Source organism: Triturus cristatus, chromosome 10, assembly GCF_964204655.1.
Source record: "Triturus cristatus chromosome 10, aTriCri1.1, whole genome shotgun sequence".
In the NCBI taxonomy this organism is placed as follows: domain Eukaryota; kingdom Metazoa; phylum Chordata; class Amphibia; order Caudata; family Salamandridae; genus Triturus; species Triturus cristatus.
In genome coordinates this window covers 1,123,728,283-1,123,754,313 of record NC_140593.1, presented here as the reverse complement: position 1 = coordinate 1,123,754,313, position 26,031 = coordinate 1,123,728,283, and the positions used below count along the sequence as shown (strand labels likewise).

At 42.6% G+C, this 26,031-nt stretch overlaps 1 protein-coding gene and 1 long non-coding RNA gene across 2 annotated transcripts in view; one reads left to right on the top strand and one right to left on the bottom strand.

Moving 5' to 3' along the window:
- The window catches only part of LOC146796686 (uncharacterized), a 221,305-nt gene extending 197,028 nt beyond the window's left edge, over nt 1-24,277 (bottom strand). Inside the window, exon 1 of the long non-coding RNA XR_014969655.1 lies at nt 24,227-24,277. This is a non-coding gene — a long non-coding RNA (uncharacterized LOC146796686). The remainder of the gene's footprint in view (nt 1-24,226) is intronic.
- The window catches only part of MEIOB (meiosis specific with OB-fold), an 877,351-nt gene that overhangs the window by 746,009 nt on the left and 105,311 nt on the right, over nt 1-26,031 (top strand). The window lies entirely within an intron of this gene.

Here is a 26,031-nt window from a genome sequence, read left to right as displayed (position 1 = left end):
CGAAACACACGGAGTCGACGCCGAAATCGATAACAACACCTGGTCGATTTTCGACGGCTAGAAGAAGATCTAGATCGACGTCGAGAAGGGCTCAGTCAGAGCAGGTTATACGCTTGACGTCGAGACCCACATCAGTGAGATCTGGAGAAGGTTCAGTGGTTTTGGTGACTGAGTCAGCGTCACGGCACTCATCCTCTCATTCCTCGAGAAGTCCTTCAACGCATTCACCATCTGCTTCCCCAGAACGTAATTCGAGGAGGTCACGACAGAGATCTGTCACATCAAAGGGCTTCCCCTTCTGTACACCTATCTCCAAGATGGCTTTTACCAATCTATCACTGGAGTAAGGATCCGGTGGGAGCATCAAGAAGGGAGGAACAATATACTAGCCCGATCCATAGATCTCCTCTACTAAGATTAGTACAAGAGGTGGACGTCAGCGCCGTGCGGGAAGATCGAGAGAGCACAGGCCTTCTACTTCCCATCACCAAAGAAGGAGGTCTCCTACTTGGTCATCTTCCTCCACCCGCTCCTGTAAAAGAGACTATTCACCTACCCTATCGGACAGCTCACAGTCGAGAGCGTCTCCGATAGATGATATTAACACGTATCATGATGTGCTACAAACGGGGGCTCAGAAGCTGAACATTGAGATGTCCACTCCTCAGGTCGCAACTACGGTAATCTTTGAGACGCTGCACCAAAGATCTGCTTCTCGTCCGTTGCTGCCTCTGGTTCCTGGGCTTCTGGAACCAGTGATGGACATTTTCCTGACCCCCTCTGCTATTAAGGCTACACCTGCCAAATATAGAAAAAATACAAACCGGCTGATACAGACCCGTTTTTTTTAAAAACAGATCCTCCTGCAGATTCAGTTATCGTCGCAGTGGCATGAAAAACGCACGCAGTCTCTGCACATTCGTTGGTCCCTCTGGACAAAGAGAGTAAGTCCCAGGATTCTTGGGGACAGAAGGTTTGTGGATCTGCAGCGTCATCGCTAAAAGTCTCCAGCGCAACAGCCTTATTAGGTCGCTACGACAGAGCCTTATGGGACTCCTTGGATCGTTTAAAAGAGAAGCTACCAAAGGAGGATCAAAAGGACTTTGAGGAGGTCATCACAGAAGGATTCCTGGTAGCTAACCAAATGATTAGCACGGCAACAGATGGTGCCACACTATCGGCGCATTCTTATGCGCATGGCATTTGCGCTAGGAGGTCTGCCTGGTTAAGGCTTACAGCTCTCAAACCAGATGCTCAACAGAGGATCCTTAACCTGCCTTTTTCTGGCTCCTCATTGTTTGACACCCATACAGATGAGGAGATGGGTAGAATGGAAGCCGAAATAGACACTGAAGGCGGTTGGATTAGAGAAGAAAAAAGAATTCAGGCGGAGATACAGACCCAACCAGCGCAAGGGCTACCAACAGAGGGTTCAAACCCCTCAGTGGTCCCAAAACAAAAATCAAGGAAGATCAAGGTTCCAAAGCCGAAAGTCAAACAGAGGTAGAGGAGGTAATCAGCAGCAGTCCTCTTCCACAGCTAGATCAGCAGGGAAGCAATGAGCAAGAGCTTTCTCTCGCCGGTGCCCACTCCAGTGGGAGGAAGTGTTTCACATCATTTGAAAGAGTGGTGCAACATAACAAAAGATCGTTGGGTGCTCAGTATACTGCGCAATGGATACGCACTACGTTTCCGTGTGTCTCCGAAGGACATCCCTCCAAAAAGATCTTGTCCTCACCAGCTAAAGTTACTACAACAATAAGTGGTGGCCCTTCTGCAAAAAAAGGCCATAGAAAAGGTTCCTCCCTCTCAGCGGGGAAAGGGAGTGTACTCCAGGTACTTCCTTGTACCAAAAAGAGATCAGGAGCACAAATTCCTATCCTGGACCTTCGATCGCTGAACAAAGTCATCTTGGTAGAGAAATTTCGCATGCTGGCGCTTCATCAAATATGTCCACATCTGCAAGCAGGAGATTGGATGTGTTCAGTGGATCTCCAGGATGCATATTTCCACATTCCTATAATTCCCCGTCATCGCAAGTATCTGCGATTCGTGGTTGGCAGCAATCACTACTAGTTCAGGGTGTTGCCCTTCGGACTAAAATCTGCCCCACGAGTCTTTACCAAGTGCATGGCGGTGGTAGCGGCGGCTCTACACAGAAGAGGTCTGTTCGTGTATCCGTACTTGAACGATTGGCTCCTGAAAGGGCCATCCCTTCAAAAAGTACAAAGCGACTTCCGAATGTGTCTGTCTCTACTCCGCAGGCTAGGTCTGCACGTGAATATGGAGAAATCGGTTCACCGGCCTACTCAGGTGAACAATTATCTGGGCTCCATTCTGAACAGAGACTTTCATCAATTCAACAGAAGTGCAAAACTCTTCCCCAGACAACTCGTCCAACGGTCCGGCAAGTGGCGTCTCTGCTAGGATCGATGGCTTCTTGCATATTTCTCATTCCCAACGCCAGGCTGAGAATGAGACCTTTGCAACAGGACCTAGGGGACAAGTGAGACCAAGCATTGGCAGCGTGCGCGTACGGTAAGTTTTACCGTACGCGCACGGAGCGCGCCTATAGATATATATATGCTTTTAAATGCTATTTTCTCAGGAAATACCGAACAGATTTACACCAGACCTGCAAAAGGCACATCCCTGACCTGAGGACTACCTCTCTGCCAAATTTCAAGAAATTCTGTTCAGCCTGTAGCTTGGACTAAAGGTCCTATGGAAAAATGCATGGGGAAAACGCGTTTTGGGACCCCCCCTTTTTCTCAGCCATCGCTTGACAAATCCCCCCCGAGACTTTCAGGGAAGGAGCGGAGCGCCCCACCTATTTTGAACATTTCGCGAGGATTCGTCAATCGGCGCCAAAGTTATTCCAAATAGAATGTTGCGGATTTCCTATGGAAACACGGTCCTAACTAGAACTATCTACTGGCGACCGCCAGTAGATAATATATATACATATATATATATACATATATATACACATATATATACATATATATATACATACATATACACATATATATCTGCTTGTGATGGCCCCTTTGAGAATCTTTCAAAATACATTGATTACTTCCTGCAAGACCATATGAAAAAGTTGGATTCGTATATCCAAGACACAGGTGACTTTCTTAAAAAGATTGACAATTTTAATTGGAAAGAAAGTTATCAGTTAGTTACCTTGGATGTATGTTCGTTATACATCAGCATCAAACATCAAGATGGTCTGAGAGCGGCCGAGTTTTATTTGAGTACCAGAACAATTGAATATGCTGATCATACCAAAATGTTATTAAGTATGCTTTCCTTTTGTTTGGAGAACAACTTTTTTTTATTCAATGGTTGTTTTTATCAACAATTGCGAGGAGTAGCGATGGGCGCCAGCTTCTCCCCCAGCTATGCTTGTTTGTTTATGGGCTGGTGGGAGGAGCTGGTGGTCAGGCGCAAATATCAGCATGTTTTTACTCAAAATGTGATGCTGTGGTTTCGTTACATTGACGACCTTTTTATCATATGGCAAGGGTCTAAAGAAAGTGTGCTGGAATTTGTAGAGGATATTAATTGCAATGATTTTAATCTTTCTTTTACATCCAATGTGAATAAAGAGACAGTGACATTTTTAGATGTACAGGTTTTAGTAAACAACAACATTTTAACTACTACCCTTTTTAGAAAACCTACGGCAGGTAACACACTCCTTCACGCAACTAGCTCACATCCCCCACACCTTATTAGGAGTATACCCTATGGGGAGATGCTTCGTATCCGGCGTATATGTAGCAACCCTCAGGATATGGAAATAAAACAAAAAGAATGTATGATGAGGTTTTTGGCTAGAGGGTATAGTTTTGAAGTCGTGGAAGCTGCCATGAAAAGATCCCAACTAAAACCGAGAGAGGAAATTTTGGAATATAGAAAAAAAGATAAAAAGGAGGCATTAAACACCGATAAGGCACCGGTACGCCTCATTTTAACATATTCCAAACAAGAAAAGGAATTGAGGAATATTATGAGAAAGCATTGGCATTTTATACGTGAAGACCCAGTGATAGGAGGCTATATGCCACTCAATCCCTCTATTACTTTCCGCAAAGCTAAGAGTATGGGCAATATGCTAACTGCCAACAGTCAAGATACTTTTAAAAAACAAATGTGGTTGCCTATAAGAAATGGTTTTTTTAAATGCTCTACATGCAAGGCCTGCCAATTTGGTACAAATACCAAAACTTATTGCACGACATTCCCTGGTACACAACGGGAAATCAAACAACATCTTAGGTGCAAAATGGACTACTGTGTTTATGTCCTGGAATGTGACTGCTCTTTGAAGTATATCGGCAGCACAAAGTTGGCAGTGCATAAACGCATTTTGCAGCATATTAGAGCCATTAACAATAAGGATCAGAATTATCCCGTGGCCAGGCACTTTGAAAAGGTACACAATAGCGACCCCAAATGCCTCAAATATTTTGCTATCGAATCAGTACCATTGAGGAAACGAGGTGGCAATAGGGAGGCAACACTTCGCCGTTTGGAAACTCAATACATCTTAGAGTTCGATTCTAAATGGCCGGGTGGCCTTAATGCCACGGAGGATCTTTATACCTTTCTTTAAACTTTATATGAATACAGGCAACCACTTTCTTAACTGTTGATATTGCCCCATCTTCCATTTTTACTCCTAGCAATATAGGCAATATATACTTTGGGACCCTTTGTGCTGATTTTAATGATTGGTTTTAAGGACTTTGCAGGGTAGGATTCAATTTTACATACCCAGTTCTTTTTATTGATCATTTTAATTATGTCACTGGTCCTTTTCTTATATTTATTCTCTACCTCTATCTACCAGTCTCGATGAATATGACTGTAACTTGCTTTTTTGTCGTATCAAAAAATCTTTTCTCCTTTTATATATTTATATAACAGGATTATTCTGTACTTTTTATTCTTAGTCTCCATCAACTGACTGCCCGTCTTATCTTGCACTAGTAGCATTTGTCACTTTAGGTTATCTAGTACTGTCGCATTATGCACTTTATCTGACACTGTATTCAGAATATACAGTTCTAGAATTGGACTAGCACTGGTAGCATTTGTCACTTTATATTATCAAGTACTGTTGCATTATGCACTTTATTCTGATCTTGTATTTAGAACATAGAGTTGGACTATTGTATTAGTATGATCGCCTCGTTTTTGTATCAAGTAGCACCATTCACTTTATGTGCTTCTAATATTGTGGCATTCATGCACTTTAATATATTATTCTTTCTTTTGAAAGTTGGACAACTGTGAAAGTTTCTGTAACTTACCTTCATGATGGGTTTTTGTTTTATTTTTATAACACGGTGAGCACTCTATAAAAATAACAATATGGCATATGACATCAGGTTTCTTGAAGCAAAGGAAAGAGATACATGTGAAATATTTCCTACTGATAATATCATAGGCATTTAGGCTTTTATTTGTCAGTTATAATGTGATATAATGTATGAAATTGCAAAAATTGGATTTCCGTTTTAACGCATTGTTTGTACATGGAATTTCCTGATGTCAAAATATGTTTTCTATGTCTATTTTATATTTGCTTGCACATGCACTTTAAATAGCGGGCCTGCACCAATGCGTGGTCAGGTGATCAAGGCCGCTGTGATGGCCGAAACGCGTCCTGACATCTTTGGTGGGGATAATAAATGAATAAACTGTTTGGCACTCTAAGAGGTCTGCGCCCGTGATTCCCTTCCAGGGAGCTTCTATTGCGAGTTGTTGAGACACATATATATACATACATATATACATATATATACATACATATATACACATACATATATACATACATACATGCATACATATATATATATACATACATATATACTTACATACATATATACATACATACATACATACATACATACATACATACATAAATATATATATATATATATATTTATATATTTATATATATGTTTGTCACATATATGATTGCCTCTCCTGGTGGGGCCCGATGATAAAGCATGTCACCAACCAGGTTGGTGAGTGAGGGCTTCATTAAGAACCTAGTTGGATTCTACATTTGAGCTCTACTCTCAAAAAGGCACACTCTTTCGTTGTTATGATCCTTCCTGCACATAAAAAATCATTTTAAAAAAATGACGTTTTGCTATTTCTGTGTGTGCTGCATTAAGCAGCACACATAGAAGTTACAAAACACCATTTAAAGATTGTTTATGTGCAGGAAGGGACACCTTCCTGCACATAAAAAATCTTTCCCTGCAACGCCGACACCCTTGCACTATGGTGCAAGGGTGTCTGCGTTGGCGCTAGGCAGCTAAATTTAGCACCAGCGCAGGGGGAAACGCAGGGCTGCCCCATATTGTTGTAAATATGGTGCAACCCTGCATTTCAGAAGTGGTGGAGCATGGAGTTAAGCTAAGGAGGCTAACGCCATTCTCCACCACTTCTATTGTTAATATGCCACTTAGAATATTAAGTTATAAACCATAAGCACAGAGAGAAGTGCTATGCTTACCAGGAGGAAATGGAGGAAGGTCAAGATAGAAAAGATAACAGACCAGATGACAGATACAAAAAAGGTTCCACAGAGGACATCGCACAAAAGTGAAAAAAGCAAATAGCCGAGAAAGGGAGCATGCTTGCCAGGCATAGTCAACCCTCAGTTCATCTGCACTAAGTAGATTAATCTTGTGGAGCCCTGTTCCTATCTCTGATCAGGGCTTATTGGTGCTTTGTATCTGGAAATCTAGACTCCTTGGTCTGACTGGGAACTGTCAACGAGGAAATGCGAGCCGGATAGCAAGTCAGCATAGCCTGATCAAGGGATTAGGCTTACTCCTGTCCTTAAGGGAACTGACAGCAGGTAGCACCATGCTCATCAAGCATAGATGAAGGTCCCACACAGGGATGTTGAAGGAGATTTTTCAGTTGCGTGAGTGGATGCCTAGCTTGTATGTCCAGTCTTTGGTATCCAACAGTAGCCACTGACAAAAAGTACTGGTGCATTCTCCAAGTTCGAAAATCCAACCAGTCAGGTTCAATTAGAGTTTCTTCTCTCAGAAAGGATGCTCAGCCAAGCAGGGCTTGCCTATTTATCAGAAGGTACTGTGGGGCCTGAGCCTGTAGGTCAACAGACAGGTACATTCTCTCTGTCTGCCCTGGTGGTACAGTTTGTGTATTCCTTCCAGAGAGATCCTGAAGGCAAAGAAACAAGAGAAGGAAAGAATCCTGACTTTTACATTAAGTGCTCATACAAATAGAGGATAGCAAACATTTAATGATAACACTAATGATAGCGAGCCATTGCAATCAGTCTATTATCTGCAGTTGTTTCGATATTTGCAATTATTATTGCAAAAGCCCCTCATGACTACAGGATAGGGAGATCAGTTTTAGGGTCACCGCTATTTTAGTAGAAAAGAGTATTACTGGGGTTTGTATTTTGAGGTGTCTATTTAGATTAAGGTTCCCGAAAACTCAGCCAAAAAAAGGAAAGATGCAAGCGAACCTCGGAGACAACGGAAAAATGGGGGGGAATGCACATCTGTCGTGTTAGTTTGTGACTTAATCTTAACTTCCAGTCTCCCATTTTAATTTTGATGGTTTACTTTTGACAGTTTCATACCTTTCTTTTTACTGGGGATTTTAGTTTTCCTCTGCATCTGTTTTGTGCTTTCAGTCAGGAGTTTTCGAATTCCCCGTTTTGCTTCTCAATAGGTATTTCCCTTGGAGAGGTGAAGTATACAGAATTCAAGATGCATTCAGGAAGTTATAGGACAAAGGTGGGTTCAAACTGATGTGATGGACACTCGTAATACCTGGCCATGATTATTTCATGTACAAAGAGTGAAAACCCTCAAGAACACACCCTGAAATAAGAGCAATCACAATGTTCCCTACAGAGGAAAAGCAGGCTGCAACAAGCTGCAACAGGAATTTCCTACATTCAACTTTAAATCAGGATTTAGAAGGACAGGCCATTATTCTTCTTCAAAATTAGAACCTGCACATAACGTTCTTGCATTTCAAAAATGTTTTTAAAAATAAACACACAGTGGATCCCATTTCGAAGATAAAAACTGATTTTATACTCTGACTTTAGACTCTAAGCAAATCTCCAATTACTAAGGGACTGCTTACCAGATGTCTGTGTGGTGGTTAAAGTAAAATATCATCCGATTTCTCAACTTTTACTGCTTCCTCTGTTCTATTATCACTTACTCCAGTGCAAGTTAAATAAAAGATTGTTTTTTTTACTTCCTTGTGGGTTTTCCCAAATGTTAGTGTTTATTAAGATTTCAAAGCCTTTGGCATTCAGGGAAGACTTGATGTCAGTGAACCTTAACCTCAAGTTTCGAAGGATATTTTGCTGTGATGTACACGAAACTGTGGCTCAAAGGATGCATTAGGCCACGCTGGCTTTTTTGGGTGAAGGGGTTGAGAAAGATGTACATTGTATAATATTTCCACAGTTTTTGGGAGATGATCAAGAAGTTAGCTGATTACCTCAAATGAAATATTGCAACATACCTATTTCAAAGTCACATGGGTCTAACATTTTGCTGTTAAGCGTGTTGAAAAAATAATTCCACAGCTGTGTTACTCTGCTTACTAGACAGCTTGTGGTTGTCAGCTCTGCTGCTTTTAATGAGTCGGTCATCTTATCCTGCTTACTTCTAGAGGGCAGATGAGATAAACGAGGTGTTGCACCCACCTTTAGACAAATGGCCACTAATTCAGTCACCATGGTTTTTAGGTATACCATGGCTTATGGTACTGTGTTGGGGTAACATGCATGCCTGTCCTGTTTTCCAGGATGGAATTCGCTTTCCAAATTTGGGTATGAGAGAGGAGAGTTACAGAAGAGGCAGGCCCAACCCTTGAAATCCTAGCCCCCTAACATGTTTAGGGCCCAGAAGAGGAAGACAGGGGTGAAAAGGACACGTCCACAGAAGACATGGGCAGACACCGAAAGGAGTGGGAAGCCATTGGAAGGTAGAAGCGAGGTGAGAACAGGAAAGGTGTCAGAGCCATGCTGAAGGTGGGACGTCACAATACGAGAGAAGTGGCGAGAGCATGGAGATAGCTGATCTGAGGATAGTGAGCAAGTGGCCCCAGAAGCACATAAGGATGCCACAAAGAGTTCTTGTTTTTCTGCTGCAGCTGGTACTCAGGTGGACGCTTACGAGCCAAAGCCCTGCAGTCTGAGGATCGGCCTTGTCAGTCAGGCCTCGGTTTTCCTGGCAATCTGTGTTCTAGATAGTAGGGGCATCTAAAAGTGGGTCGAGGAAGTAGCAGAAAATAGCCTTCTTTGTGACTCAGAAAAGGCTCAACCCATTCTTCTGATATGAGTTTGCATATTTTTAATTCTGAGTTGATTTTCTACATCCCCAAAATGTTTCAAAGAAAGTTCTATTTCTTTTTTAGAAAGTACAATAGGAGATAATGAAAGTCTGCCGGAAAAGGTAAAATGTATGTGAAGAAAATTAGCCCACCCATGTGCATAAAGCTATTTACAAAAATGAAAAATGTACTCAGCATCAAAACGACAAGACAAAGGAAAGGAAACTGAAAACAGATATAGAAATGGTTTTGCTTTCCTAAGAAATAACACTTACCACTTGTCTTCCAAGGTTGAAAACTATCTGTGAGCTCATGGCTTCCACCTATTGAAAATCAGAGACGGCGAATGCACTCTTAGAGATTTTACAAGTGATGAAAGGAGAAATCAAATTGTTGTGAAACAGATTCTGTAAGAAATTGGGTTTACTCGAAGGGGATCTCCATTGATAGTCAAGCACTGAATAATCCCGCCCACGTGCCGAACCCCGGAGCACTTTTGCACAATATATCTTCTTAAATGTAAATATTCTCTTTTCTTTAGGAAGGCCTGCAGAGTCACAGAAGTTTTCCTTCCACAAAATTATCCAAAACCTTTGTAGGCAACCATTCCACTCAACAATTTTGGTCCCTTCCTGGTTTTTTCCTGACTGAAAATGTTGGTATTTCAGTCAGATAAAATTGCTTCTCCATTTATAAAATGCCCAGCCTATGGGAGAAAGAAGGCTAAAAGACTCTCATAAGGTTTGTAACATCTGTCTCCCAGAAACTCATGTTCCTGAGTCTTGTCACCACTGCAGGGACCTTTCAAGACATATCCTGCTGTCCCTGAAATGGTGGTGCTCTCCAGCCAACCTGCTTCAAGGAATGCCATTCCATCAACAGGTTCCTCCTCAAACAATAGTGATGGATGTATCACTACTAGGATGATGAGCCCACATGGATCACCTCCAAATTCAGGACAAGTGGTCGCAGAGAGAGATGATCTATCACATCAGTCTCCTCAAACTCCACAGTCCATCTGGCACTGAAGGAGTTTCGTCCATCATTCGAAACCTAGTCCCTGCTTGATCAGATGGACAATACAACCATAATGTACTACCTCAACAAGCAGGGAGGTACGAGGTCCAGGCCCTTGTCACATGAGGCCCAAACAATCTGGAAATGGCTAATAGCCACTGACCTGACGATCACAGTAACTCACATTCCAGGTGTCCAAAATGCTCAGGCAGACGCTCTCAGCAGAGTTCAGCAAGAATACCACAAATGGGTCTTACATGACGGCATCGTACAAAACATCTTCAAGCTGTGGGGAACTCCAACCATCAACTTGTTCTCAACTACAGAAAGCAATAAATGCTGAAGCTTCGCCTCGAGGTACTCTCAGCCAGGGACACTGGGGAATGCCCTATGGATCGACTGGTCCGGGAAAGTTATTTATGCCTTTCCGCCAGTTTCCCTAATCTCTGCAGTCCTCACTAAACTGCCCCTCTCAAGAGCCAAAATGATCCTAATATCTCCGGAGTGGCAACCTCAATGGTGATTCACAGACCTGCTTCACCGGTCAGAGCATCTACATCTCAAGCTGCCATGTAGACCAGACCTGCTCACAAATTTTAGAGGCCAGATTGTTCACCTCAATCTCTTCTTGAATTTGACTGCATGGCTCCTGAGCTAATGCAGTACGGACTCCTGAATCTGTCACAAGATTGCATGGACATTCTCAAGGAGGCTAAGTGGACTTCATCACGTTCCACATATGCCTTCAAGTGGAAGAGATTTTGCATGTGGTGTTCCTCTAAGAAAGTGGACCCTAAAACTTGTCAGGAAGATGTCATTCTTCCATTTTGACTACATTTGGCAAAATCTGGCTTGCAATTCTATTTTATAAAGGTTCACTTGGCAGCCCTTACTGCCTACAGAAAATGTCCTTCACAAACCTCTTTTCAAAATGCCAGTGATCAAGGATTTTCTTGAAGGGGTGAAGAAGGATTTCCCTCCCATTAGACGTCGTTCACCTCCCTGGGAACTCAACATAATCCTTTCACGGCTTATGCAAGACCCTTTCGAGCCTATCCACAAGGCATCCCTACAACATCTTTCACAGATAACCGCTTTCCTGGTAGTAATCACTTTAGCCTACAGGGATTAACGAGATCCAAGCATTATGTTCTCATGAACCATACGAAGTCTTTCACTGTAATAAAGTGGTCATGAGGACTCACCCGAAATTCCTCTCTAAGGGTATTTTAGATTTCCACATTAATCAGACCATCTCATTATAAACATACTTTCAGAATCCCTCGACCCAAGCTGAAAGAACACTTACATTTCTAGATGCAAGGATTGGCTTGAAGTTTTATCTTGATAAAACACGTGACATTCGCAGATCGTACCAATTGTTTATCAACTATGGTCCGATCCATACAGTTTTAGTCACTCCCAGGCAATCCATTTCTTGAGGGATAGTTTCCTGTATCCTATTATGCTATCAGAAAACTAACAAGATACTTTCGTCTAGACCTAAAGTGCACTTCCCCAGGGGTAAAGCGGCTACTACTGCTTTAATGCCGGATATCCCTCTAACGGATATTTTCAAAGTAGCCACGTGGAGATCTGGTTACACATTCACCAAGCACTTTTGCCTACACTCTGATGCTGGAGCGAAATGCTCAAGTAAGACAGGCTTCCCTCAGAAATCTGTTTGCTTAAATGGCTACTTTAGTTATTCCTCTGTCATCTCCACTGCTCTTAGTAGGGATGGGCTTACTACTCTACTCAGTGCTTATGACTAGCAGGAATTACTTGAAGAAAGGAGTTTTTCCTGGCTAAAGACTTGACAGTGAGTTGCACGCCTTAAACCATGTCAAAACGTGGAAGTGTAAGATCTGACCGCTGGCTGCAAAGAACCAGGGTTTCTGGCCCCGGCCAGACAGAGACAGGTGCAGAAGGGCTTGGCCTGAGGGCGCCAGCAGCGTGCCCGCTGCACGTGTCCCCTCAACCATTGACTTCAAAAGGTGTTCCTTGGAGCGGCTAGACCGCTTCAACACCGGAAATGATCATGACCTCGGAATTGGGTGTCGTTTCACGCTCCTCAGCCCTCCGCCCAAATGGCACTGCAGCTGCGGCGGACCAGGGAAAGAGACGAACACGGAACAACAGGTAGGCATAAAGATTAAGCAGTACCTATAAAAACAAAATTCAAAAAGAACGGGCAATTAAAAGGCAAAAACGATCTGAGCAACGGGTAGCGAACCTGCTGCTATCTAAATAACTAATGACCCCCACAGCCTGCTAGTTTTACCTAGGTGTGGGTGTCATTATTTAATTTTTTATGTTTGGCACTGACAGGATTTCCCCTGGCAATGACAGACAGAAATAAAGGACATCAGACTGTCAGCGGCAGGCGGTCTGATGCCTTTTCTCTGACAGCCATGAGTAAGCTTTCAGTCAATGCAGCCAAGAGACGGTCCACCTAACTTTGCCAAACTTTGAACGAGTCCCTCAGTCATGACGTATCACCACCATGCCCGGACTGGGAACCCAAAGCAGCCCAACAATTTTGTGGGACCAGCCCCCTTGTAGGGGGGCGGTGGGAGGAGCAAGTCTGCTGCTTTTGTTACAGGGGGTCGATATTGCAGCACTGCTGTAAAACCAGCCCTCAGTAACAAAACCTGCCCCCAGCAGTGCAAAATAGGCCCCCTCTCTTCGAGCCTCCCAGGGAAACGCCCGATGCCCGGTATGGCCAAACCTGATCTCCGCTATGCTGGTATCAGACATTGCATTGAGTTAGCAGTTTACAACTGAATGAACAAGGGGGCATCACAAGTAAAACAGTCTATCTTTGGACACACCACGAAGGACCTCAGCATACCAGCCCTTAATAGAGTTGTTATGTGTGGAGCAGGAGCTGAGAGCGGAGAAATCCGATTTTCTCAGCCTCACTGACCCTGGCCTTTAACTGCTCCTCTAAGTAAATATGAATACTGTAGGCCCTCGTTTTAAAAATTACTTTATCAGTAAACACGGGCCCTGTAATGCTCGGAGCAATCTTTTTAGACTGAAGCGCCAATTTCAAATTGTCTGAGGCGGTCTGTGAATTACAAAATGTTATTCATTTTCCCTTTAAAAGGTTATTGGGTGTAGTAGATTTTCCTAACATAAGCCAGAAAAACTTTTGATTAGGAGAGACCTATTTTCTGTAAGAGGCAGTCTCTGTCATCATGAATAGTTCCCCCAGTGTTTGGCAGGAGGGCATTCTGAATACTAGACTCAACATGTGGCAGTTATTGGAATGCCTTTTTGCATTTAAAAAAGGTTAATAAATACCAATGTATATATATATTTAAGGCCAAATAGATAAAGGAAAAAAGAGGACAGTGTAGCCATATAGGCTACCATTATGTGAATGTATAAACAGCGTCTGCGCCTTTTAAAGGCCCAGAGACCACCAGTATCTCATCATGCCCACCAGGTTGCAGTTGCTTCAGTTCTTTTTTCTGGTGTCAGGATTTTGGAGCACTGAGCTCTGACTTTTTGGCTTTTTTCCAGCAAAAATCTTACTAGGAAATTTTTGAAAACAGATTAACTCAACGGATTTTATCCGTCCCTGTGTTTCGCTGTCTTTTTTTCCGACAGTATTTTTTTTGTCATTAGTCAAATTAAAATGCAATCTTTATTTGGCAGATAACCCTCATGATGTCTGTATCACCTGCCTTCCTGAAAGCCATGTTCCTGACAGATGTCCACACTGCAGGAAGTTTGCCAGACGTAACCTGAGGGAAAAGGAGATGATTCATCTCTGTAGTACAGAGAAGCGGTGCAGGCAGCAGACGCGGTCTGAAGGTGGAACATCCAGAGAGCGAGGAGAGGTTCAGTCCTCTACCAGGGCTCTTCTACTTTTCTCTGAGGACTCCAGACATGGGAGGTTGAAAAAGAGAAGCACAGCCCAAAAACTATGTAGTTCCAGGTTGATGTCGAGAGCATCTACTTCGAGACAAGGTAACTTACCTACATGTTCCACCTCCACTGCCTCTCCAACGCCAATACCTCTCAGGGTAAAATGTTGATAGGATATTTCAACTGTGAACTGACTAGTGGATAAGTCTGATCAGTGGCGTAATTGGTAGGTGTGGAGTCTTACACCTTGTAAAAATTTGGAAGTTTGGGTGTTCGAGACCGAGTTGGGGATAATTCCTTTTCAGAGAAATAATAATTGATTATTTTTAAGATATGTTTTGAAATCTCGAATGATAATAGTTGAGGTAATGGATGACTTTAGATAAAACAGTCTAGTTGAATAATATTTCTGGGTGGCAGTATTGTGATTAATTGTTTGGTTCTTGGATTTTGATTTTTTACACAGTGATTATCTTTTGAACATAGTGAAAAGAGGAGTATTGAAGAAATTATGAGAAATAAGAATTGATGGAATTCAAGGTAGGTTTGAGCTTTCTAAGTGTTCACCTCCCGACTTTAGTAAATACTGCTAGGTACTAATTCAATGGGGACCTTTTGTTTTCTTATTATTTTTTAGTGACTTAATAAGGAATTAGGTGTGAGACGTTTCTATATTAAAGATCAATTTAGGTTAGTGCGACCTTTGTTAATATAAAAGTAAGGATTTCTTGAGTAGCCTTAATTGGAAACTATCTATGATATTAATGTTAAAGATAGGTATTATTCCTCATCCATCACAGAGATTTGGGGGCACGCTGTTAATTAGGGACCAGCTATATTTCATTTTCAGAACAAGAAGAGGGATCTTTATTATAAGAACATAATAATTATGTATGTATTTATGCAGACATTAGTTAATATATCAGGTTACACGGGTTCAATTAGTAACGTTAGGGAATGCGATTTTCTAATATGTAAGAAAGGGTGATGGATAAATTCTTTTAAACTAAATGGAGAAGAGAATTTTCAATACATGTTTCATTTCCCATTTACTACAGATATCTGGTTGTGCGCTGCAAATTTATGACACAAAGTATTCAATGTTTAGAAAAAGAAGAGAATTTTTCTCTCTAAAAAACAAGGTGTGTGAAGTTTAACAATCATTACTATAGTTTATTGGAAACTATTAATTTATTAAGTTTATAGAAGTCACTGTTGCCTTTTTCATTTGATGAGGGGTGCTATATATCATTAGTATAGGAAGTGTCTGTATTAGAATCAGGTCATTTAAACTAAATGTTTGTTGTATCACATGGTTTTGGTATATTGTGAAAATCGGGTGTAAATTGTATGTTTATTTGTTTATTATTATAGCCCTGATGAAGTCCTAAGGGAAAGACGAAACGCGTAGGCAGAAAGGCTGTTGATCTATAGAAAATGCAACTGTGATCTACAAATCGATTTTGTATTGTTGATTGAAGCAACTCGTTGAAGAATCAGCAAATTTGAAAAAAATAAAAAAATTAAAGGTTACTGTAACCTGAAGGAAAGATTTCATGGACTCTATTTTTTGATGTTCCTTCCTAACTGTACTCTTTTATTGATTGTGGTTTTGATGACAGTGAACCACAGGAAGTTGAGCATCTAACATTTTTTAATTGGGTGGCACGGTATGTGTTAGTTGCACACATTGTGTTCCCGTACTGTCATTGCTCTCAGAGTCTTGCCAATACCTCTCATGCAACCACAGCCTGTGGAAGCTCCTCTTCCAAGGCCTTACCTTCTCTGCGACGATCGCGTTCCACATCTTTCCATCATTCGCACTACTCCACGCATCGCCGCAGGTCTGGGAATTCCTCATCTCAGCCCTCCTCCAGATGATCACTTCGCCATCATGCGTCCAGGTCCAGATCCACTGCGCAGGCAGATATTCACCAATGCTGTCTGATTCGCCTCAGCCATGAGTCTCCCCAGTGGATTATATCAACATCTTCCAGGAGGTCCCAGTGAGAGGCACTTTGAAATTAAACATCTCAATGTGGGCTCCTGCACCATCCACATTGGTCATTTTTTAGATATTTCATCATAGATCAGCATCTAGTCCTCTCCTACCATTGGTTCTAGGTCTCTTATGGATGTATTGACGTATTCCTCACACCAGCCTCAGCTAAATCTGCTTCGTCGAAGGTGCAAAAGAAGATCTCCAGAGCAGGCCCCACTGTTTCTCCACTCAGATCCACCCCAGTTTCTATGGTCTTCCTTGCCGCAAAGAAGCACCAATCAACCACGTCTTCATCTACAGTGCCACCAGACACGGAGAGTAAAAAGTTGGATTCATTGGAGAACAAAGTTTGCGAACAGCTGCCACCACCATGAACGCAGCAAGTGCATTGGCTCTCCTTGGCAGATACGACAGAGTCTTGTGGGAGTTGTTACAAAAATGTGCAAACGACCTCGCTAGAGATAAGAGGGACGACTTCTTTGAAGTTGTCAACGAGGGTATAATGGTCTCCAACCAAATCATCAGCGCTACTGCTGACTTTTCATTACTAGCAGCCCATGAATACTGCCGCTGGGTGGCCTTGAGAAGGTTTTCATGGTTCCACCTTGGGACCCTTAAACATGAATTCCAGCAACGGATCCTTAACATCCATTCTCAAGATCTACACTATTCGGCAGTCATACGGATGACAAAATGACCCCGATGACGTTCGCAATGGAGACACTAAAGGCTGTAGGTCTCAAAAAGCAGAAAGAACAGCGAAGGCCCTAAAATACACGGAGGGTTCAAAGCACTCACTGGCACCAAGATCGTCAGCAAAACCAACCGCAGAGACCTTTTCAACAGCAGCAATGTCGTCAACCCAAAAGAAGAGCCACTCAGCAATCTGCTCTGGGGGAAGGCCTACAGCAGGCTCTAAACATTGAATCTCTACTTCCTCCTCTTCCGTTACCCACCCCGGTAGTGGGAAGTGTATCTAATTTCCTAACAGAGTGGCAAATAATCACAAGAGACGCCTGGGTACTAAATATTGTTCAGAATGTGTATTGTCTCAGGTATACCAGTCCTCCACTGAATATGCCACTAAAACTATTCAATCACCATCTACAGATGTAATGCTCAGATGTAAAACATCCTTCTGCAGAAGCTTGTGGTGGAGGCTGTTCTCCCAAATAATGGGTAATAGGGATTTATTCCTGTTTTTTCTGGTGAAAAAAAAGGTCCCAGAAACAAGTTCAGACCCATTCTCGAAAATAGCCAACAAGTGGATTAGACTAGAAAAAGGTTATATGCTGGGAGCACATCAGATCAGTCCCCAATTAGTGAGACTGGCTCTGTTCGATAAGCCTTCAAGATGCATACTTTCATATCCCAATAGCCAAGAAGCATTGCAGTTTCTTGAGGTTTGTAGGAGAGTAGGGTCTGCTTTCTATGTTCACCCCCACTTTTTGCTTTTGCTTTACTGGTTTTCGACTTAGATGTGGCTGTGGGCCTGCTAATCAGACCCACAGCCCTGCTGTTCTCTCTCTAAATTGATACTATGTACTTTAGGTGCATAACCCATTTGGATAGGATCACCTTATTGGCCCCTGTACAGTGTACCTTAGGTACCCAGGGCATAGGTGTACCCTAGGCCTACCAGGGGCTGCAGCATGTATTATGCCACCTCTGGCCTGGCCTTCCATTATGACACAACTGGCTGATCACTCAGCTGGGGCAAGGTCGTGTAATCACTCCTTGCTTAGGTGTAGTATTCCTATACCTATCTTACATATAGACACATGTGTACCTATCAGCCACTCCTATGGCAGGCCTTAATAATCCTGGAGGCAGAGTGCTTGGTAACATGTGAGATGGTGCTCTAGCATGAGCTGAGCCTGTCTGCAGCTTTCGGAACCATGTCCTTATAGCTGTTCTATGATATAGCCTACCATATACTCTTAAAGTGCCTTATAATCTTAAACGGTTATGGTAACTATGGTTTGGCTTTATCAAAACATGTCGTGTAAGGTGTCTAACACTTTGGAATAATACCCCCATCCCATTTCTGGGGATGAGGATATTATCCCTCCCTTCTAGAGGGAGAAGACATGTTGAAACTTACTTACCCGGTTAAAGTTAACCAGAGCCCCAGCATCACAAAATGGATGCTGCTGCCACGACACAAGTCTGACCTCCTGCTGCTGGGAGTGATCCCGGCAAGGGAGGCTTGGACAATAGGTTTCCTGCCTTGGGAGGTGCGAGCACCACCCCAGACAGGCCTTAGTGTATTGGGGTAGGGAGGGATGAATGAAACGAGACACTGCCTGGGGCACACAAGGTGTCCCATGCATAGTCCAGTTCAAACCGGTGCTGGGGCACACCAGCCCCAGCCCCAGTCCTGGCGCGAAACTGGACAAAGGGAAGGGGGTGTAACCACCCCCCTCCCAGGTCCCACCCATAAGGCGTGACCTAACAGGTAACCCAGCCCCCCAGATTTGGATAAGAGTGGTAGCTGGGCCTCAGGAGATTAGATTATCCTGAACCTGCAACTTGAACAGAAACTCTGTCCTTCGACATTCGACGAAAGAAGAAGACTGAAGAATCTCCCTTGTGGCCAAGGAGTGGCTACCCTGTGCAAACAGGCACCATCAAGAGACTACCCTTTGCTTTGCTGAAGTTCTACGAGGGACCGACTGCAGAGCCCGACCAGAGCCTTGACTTCCAGACTTCTCCGACCCTGATCCACATCCACAGCCGAGCTGAGATCCGTGGAGGCGACGAGAGACGTGGGACCGGCTACCTGGGAAAAGTGGCGAGTATCTTCCAGCACAGCTTCTGAGGCACCCTCGAAGTTGTGCACCGGGGATTGAGAAGCCCCAACCCCAAGCACCATCTGCACCGAAGATCAGCCCCCCACACTCCACGAGTCCTGCGTGGGGCCCTTCTGCATTTTCCTGCTTGCCGCGTCTGTCCGGTTGCTTGCCCGTTGGCTAGCGGCCTCTGTGACGACACACCTTGAAATCTTCACTGCTGGTTTGGCTCCTCCAGACTGGCTCCCGCTTCTTTGCAAAAGAGAAGCACCCCAGACCTTCCTGGTCTGCACCAGAAGCAAGTCCTCCGTTCTTTGTGGGTTCCGCTTGCCAAGGCTTGGTGAGTCCTAGTTCGACTTCGACGCCGCCGACAGCAAGAGCCTTTGTGGGACAGCTCGCCTCCTGGTCCTGGTCGTCCTCGACGCCTCCTGGTACCCGTGGCTGCAGCGACAAGCTTCACCCTTCACCTGCAATCTTCACGACATCGCCTGGTTCCTACCTGGTTCCACGTGGTCACTGGCTAGTGACCTTGACTCTGTCCTTTCTGCTTGCAGGTACCCTTCCTTCTTGATCCCGGCCTTGGGATCCACCGGACACTCTTCACTGACTGCCTGTCAGCAACTTTCCTTCAGGCATCCATAGAAGTCCACGACGAAACCCGACGCAAGTTCACACCTATGCACCCGCAGCCCGTGGGCTAGGTAACTTGGGTACTTCGGTGCTCACAAGGGTATTGACTATCCTAGGGTCTAGTTTCCGAGTCTCGACTCTCTAGCTGCTTCAGAAGTGTCCTTAAACTGTTTATTTCAGAACTGTACTATTTCTATCGACTATACGCATTACGCGTGAGTGTTTCCACTCTGCACCTGAATCCCGTGGGCCTCCCACTTCCTAACTGTTGGTAGTGTAGTGTAGCCCCAGCGATTCCCTAGGCCTAGGCCTACTCTATTTCCGTGACAGTGGTCCTTATACCACTTCTTTAGTATATGGTTTGCGTGGCCCCTAGGGCCTAACTGTATTACTTACCTGTGTGATTTAATGTATGCTTAAATAAGACTGGGTTGTACTTACCTCGAATCTCATAAAGAGTGCTGAGGGTTTGACTAGAATAAATACACTTTATTTTATATATATCTGTTGTGGTGTCCTTTCATTTGGTATTCAAGGGATTATATATGGTATCACAGCTGGCTTCACATGCCATTCAGAGTTTAGCCTAAGACTGCTCTTGTCCATGCTACCACTAGGATAGCTGGTCTATAAGGTTGACTTTACAACCAATCACCATAAGGGTTGTTTGGACTGATATAAGGTGTACACTAGAACTAGTGACATCATACATCAGGCCAACTTCTCACAAGGTTCATCGTGGGTCACGATCATTAACAATATAAAAGTGCTTCCATTTGGCCTTAAATCAGCCCCTAGACCTTTATCAAAGTGGACGGCCGTGGTAGCTGCACATCTCAGAAAGCTCCAAGCTTTCGTCCACCCATATCTAGACAACTGGTTCATCAAGTCGTCAACACCTCAAGAAGCCCAACTACATTACCAGTTGACCAGCGATCTTCTCCAACGATTAGGTCTGCATATGAATCACACCAAGTCGAACTCTTCCCCAGTCCAAACACTGCCTTACTTGGGGGCATCCATCAACACCATTCAAGAGTGTGTACTTAGTCGGAGACTGTTATCAATCCACATGAAGTTGTCGTAAATTGGCTGCGATTAAATTAGCGTTAGCAGAATCCATCTGGTATTTACAGGCTATCCTGTACATTTTGTGGAATCCATTTTGTATTTCTGGCAGCCATTTTGTCTTCCCTTGTGCTCTGCTTAAAGGACTGGCTATGCTTAGACTCTGCTACCCTGCACATGCGCAGGAATATCTAACTGTCCATGCATCTGTTTTTAGTCTGTAACTATCAGGTTGTTTCTACCTGAGTCAGCAACTGCTAGCTCCTCCTATACTATTTACGGTGCATTTCTGTATGACCATCTATGTATGTAACTCTTCTCATGTATGCTTGCATCGTCCTTTTCCTGAGCCCCTGTGTGGGTATAAAAGACCCATGGTTCTTCTACTCTGGGTGCTACCTTCATTCAGCACCACAGGGTGCTGGGTGAATGTGGTTCCACCTCCTGAGGTTTAATAAACTATGTATTTTCTATTTCAGTTTCTGTGCCAACTTCTTTCTAATAGTCTGAGGACTCTGTGCAGAGAAGGGCGAACCCCTTGCACTGGTAGGCCTAGCTGAGGCCTATTTTCTACGATTGGCGCCTCAACTTGGGGCTCATCGGTGACTCGGATGCCCAAAGGATTGGTCGCGACGAAGGATTGGAATCTCGCTCTGGACGTGATCACTGCCCGATAAGACCAGAGTCTTGGCATCCACGGTGACTTTTCCTTTCTTTCTGATCTGACCATCCAGGTGGCACCGGTCCTCGACTGAGATCTCTTCTGTTGATTCACCGTGCAGTGACCATTTGGTCGATTTTAGAACTTGGCAGGATGAATCTGAACACCAAGTGATTGGTAAGTGTCTGCGGCGCTTGCTGTTGGTTTTGATGCCTGTGATTGGTAAGGTAGTTTAGTAACGCTTACTGTGGCTTTGAGTATGGTATATTTTGTGTTGGCCAACTTGGTTTGTTTTGACATATGTGACTTGCAATTCACATAGGCAGGTAATGAGGAGAATTTTCTCTAACTGAATTGATTTGAACGGCACATCGTACTAAAGGTACCTTAAGTGCTACTTTGATTATAATATTGCATATTCTGCACTATTTTTGGCATATCTGTCTTTAGCACACTTCAAAAGATGTGTTGCCTTTGGAATGGTACCAAAATGAGACTTGATGAAGCACAACTGGCCCCCCCCGGAGGGGACGCCTAATAGGGATATGTATATTAAGTATGGTCTTTCTTCTATAATGTACAGCGCATTATGGAATAAAAATACTTGTAAGTGGTGACTAGTACCCCGAGGAACTAAATATGTACATAAAAGGATCCTGGTCTGTGCACTTAGTAACATTCATAAGTGATGAGATGCAGAGCGTTTTTTTTTTGGTGTTCTGCCAGCCAAATCTGGTGAATATGACTTGCAACTAGTATTTACAAATGGTTTGGTTTAAGTACAGTCTGTGGGCTGTCTTTTGTTTCTGTCTTAAGTGTTGATCTGTGGGTTAAATGTGTGTTTACATGTTATGGTGTGGTAAATTGTGTTTTGGATGTTGCTAGCACTGGAAAAAGCGTGTGATTGAATGACTGTGAATATGTGAAAGAATTCTGAGAACTGAAATTGTTAAGGAGTAAATTTAATTTGGTCTCATCACCATCAATAAGTCGCAAAAGGAAATTGAGAGGGGTGTAGCAAGAGAAAGAGCAACCCCTGTGATTTGATGACACCCTTAATGTACAAAAGTATTAATGAAGAGTAATTAGGGACCCGTTAAATGTTTAGCTTGGAAAAATTGTGGGTATTTCGAATTTGCAAATTGTTCCTATGCAGCTTTGTGTTCTTGGTGGTTCAGTGAGCCAATGTGCTGGGTCCATAGGGTTGTAGGTTCTAATTTAAGCTGAACCTGCTAATCTGAGAATTGAACCTAAATTTATGACCCTTGAAAAGAAATGGTATATTAAAATAAATTTTTCCATATGGCGAATTATTGCAGTTTAGATAAAATTAGGAAGGCTTTTTGTCTTTGATAGCTTCAGGGCTGTGCAAGGCAGATTTTGACCTTGCAGCTTGTAAGGTGGGGGCTAGGAGCACTCGCTGTGGCCCGGTTCTGCGCTGAGGTTTAGCTTCTCTGATGAGACAGGGCAGCTGAGGAACGAAACCCAAGGAGCCTTCCTCTGCCCTATTTTGTGCAAAGACCAGTTAGACTTTCCATAGAAAACTGTTTTTATTTTTTTTTTAAAACTGTTGCATTAATCCTACACAAAAAGTAAAATGATGCTCTTGCTTGAAATTTTAAGGGCTATATGCCTATATAAAAACGATTTTCCAATTGAGAATTAATTTTCTCAGTGGAAATTGTGGCGCAAAATTAACATGGATTATCGGATAAGAGTTTTACCTTTAGAAAGTTAAAATTAAGATGACCTGTGTAAAGAGAAAAACGAAATTGTGTGTTTTACAATAGACTAAATTCAGATACAAAATGTCACAGCATTTATCTTTTGTATAGGGTATTCAAAGGCATTCACATTATACAGCACGACAGATTTGTGTTGGCTTGAAGGGTTGACTTGCAAGGCGTGTGAATTTCGACACCTTTACGTGTTAAACAGCTGTGTCAACAAGACCATTTCTATCTCGGACTCCGGCTACAGAGAATAGTTGAAGTCAAAAACACGGAGTAAAATTCTGCATTTCAGACTGCTGTTTCCAAAGTTAGAAATGTAGTTTCATTATTTTTGCAGATTGACAGTAGGGATTTCTTTTCTTAATGCCTTTTTTTAAAATAAGGATAAGAGTGGTTTTTGATGTTAAATAATAATGGCTGTCCTTCATTTAAAAGTGGCGCAGACTTAAGATGTTTCAAGATAAGCTTCTGTGCTTAGGGCTAAGAATTAATGTGTTTCAATATAATAGGCAAGGGATGCAGCTCGCTTTTCATATGTAGACTCATCAAAATGATTAGATTTATTAACAAAAAAAATATATTTTGATTATATAAAAAAAAATGTTATTTCAAATAGGTGCAAAAACAAATTCGTTTTTTACTATTTATAATGCCTAATAATGATACTGTGACCTCCTAGCATCCAAATTGCATTTAAGCCGTGCTATACAGCAATAGGGGGTCAATTACATGTGAAAATGTCACTTTACCCAGGCGTACAAAACTCATTTTTATAAGGGTATACATTATACATTTTTGATGCCACATCTCTGGGATATGTAGAGGACATTCTGGGGATGACTATTATGCAAAAACATTGTAGGATATTAATTTTTAAGTGCCCTGAAAATCAAAGTCGAAATTGAGTAAAAATTCACTATTTAAATGAGTTTTCTCCAGTCAGATCAGTTTTTAAACTGCCTTACGCCCCAGTAAATGCACATATGTAAGCATAGACCATCTATACTGCTAGACAAACGCTTGGCACACTGCTTATACATATCAATATACAAAAATTGGCAGAAGTTATTAAGCTTACCTCTGAAATTGCTGGTAGACACACAGAGTGGGTTTTGCTGCTCTGTCTTCGGTCTTTAGGGTCACTTTGACTTGGAAGCACCACATGAAAACCTTGCATGCATGCTGGGGAACAGCTGCATAGGTTATAGGTCAAAGTCCTACATTTAGAAGCCTGTAGGGCTCAGCACAACGTTGCTTTGACATTTCGACATTTGAAAGACGAAATGGCAGGGGAAGAAAGAGGTTTTTGCTTACCCTTTTTTTTTTTTTTGGTAAAAGCAAGTTTTTGTGTGCACTCAATGCACATAGTATATGTGACCTCTCTTTAAAGGACAATGGCTCTGCCATATATATATAGTATAAATGTTTTTAGGGTTGAATTCAGGAAGCAATGGGATTCAGTTTGACTTCATGCGGCCTCATGTTGCACTAGTACATTTGCTAAAGGAATATGTTCTTTGGCTAGCTGAAATGTGCTATTTCGCTCCTCAGAGTTTGTTTATGCCCAGTTGCTACAAATTGGGGTTGATAGTGTTGACAGAATGAAACCTGGTACAGGTTTCTTACTGTCAAAACTGGGGAAAGGGGGCTAGCTCCTCTACAAATTAAGGATAGGCAGATTTATGTGTTCTCTCTCTTTTTCTTAATTTTTTTTTCGAGCCTGTCTAAACTGTCTGTGAAATAACCATGAGACATTTAATTGGCTATTCAGTAATACTGTTTTCAACATTATTAGCATTAATAAAACGAATAAATATATTTTGCTATGTTACTACCCATCCTCTCTGATGGAATTATGAGAGGATGAGTAGTCTAGGTTGCTGCTTCCTTATTTGATCTTTAAGGGGAACTAGCTGTGGGTAGTTTTTGTTTGAAAATTCTCAGGTGACAACACCACTATTGTTTGTTTATTCTCATGCTACATACAGTTTTGCAAGGGCATTGTTAGTTTTATTAGCTAGTTTGTGTAAATAAACTGACAGTCCTTACTAGAACTAATGTTGCATAGTTTGGATTGTGAAAATGTAGAATGCAGGGAAGAGGTCTATGTGATCCTTAGCAAACATTTTTGAGGAAAATATTGTTTTACAGGAGTCTGTTAGTCACAAGATGTTCCGCTGGAGAACATGTACCCATTATGTTGAAGTTTTTTAGTTCTGTATGTAATAGGAATCCCTGTTAAATTAGCAGTGTTAGATTTTCCTGTTGCTCCTATAACATGAGAGCATGGTCCTGAGTATACAATATAGGTGCTTTAATTAAGAAAAATCATTTTAGAAGTGTCTGCAGTCCTGTACAAATAATGCAATGTTTAGGAGTAAAACGTGTATAACATTTCCTTTTTCTTGAGGGTGTTTAGAAATGAACACAGACTTCCTTGACTGCTTGGCATTGGGTGACGTATTACTCTTGTCAGTTCACTAAAGAGTTTTTATACTTGCCAATAGGTCCAGACTGTTGTTTTATTTACTCTCACATATATGAAAGTGGTTCCAGGGTGCCTTGTTAATATATGGGGCGTCCCTGGACTAGGAAGTATTCTGAGACTATCCTCTCTGTTGATAGATTATTTTTGTGCCTTGTCTAAAGACCTTTTGTTCTGTCCACCAATAGATATTTGCTGCTTTACAACCATTGCCAGAGGGGCGCGTACATCAGATCCAGCTTGAGGAGTCAGCACCAGTCCAGCTTGAAGTCAAAGTGAAGGTAACCTGCACAGGCACTGCTGACAACCAGGACCTCAGTGAAGGTAGAAGGCCGGAAGCATTGTGATGAGCGTACCCCTGCTACTATCTTGGGCGAAAGACGGGGTCACAAATCAGA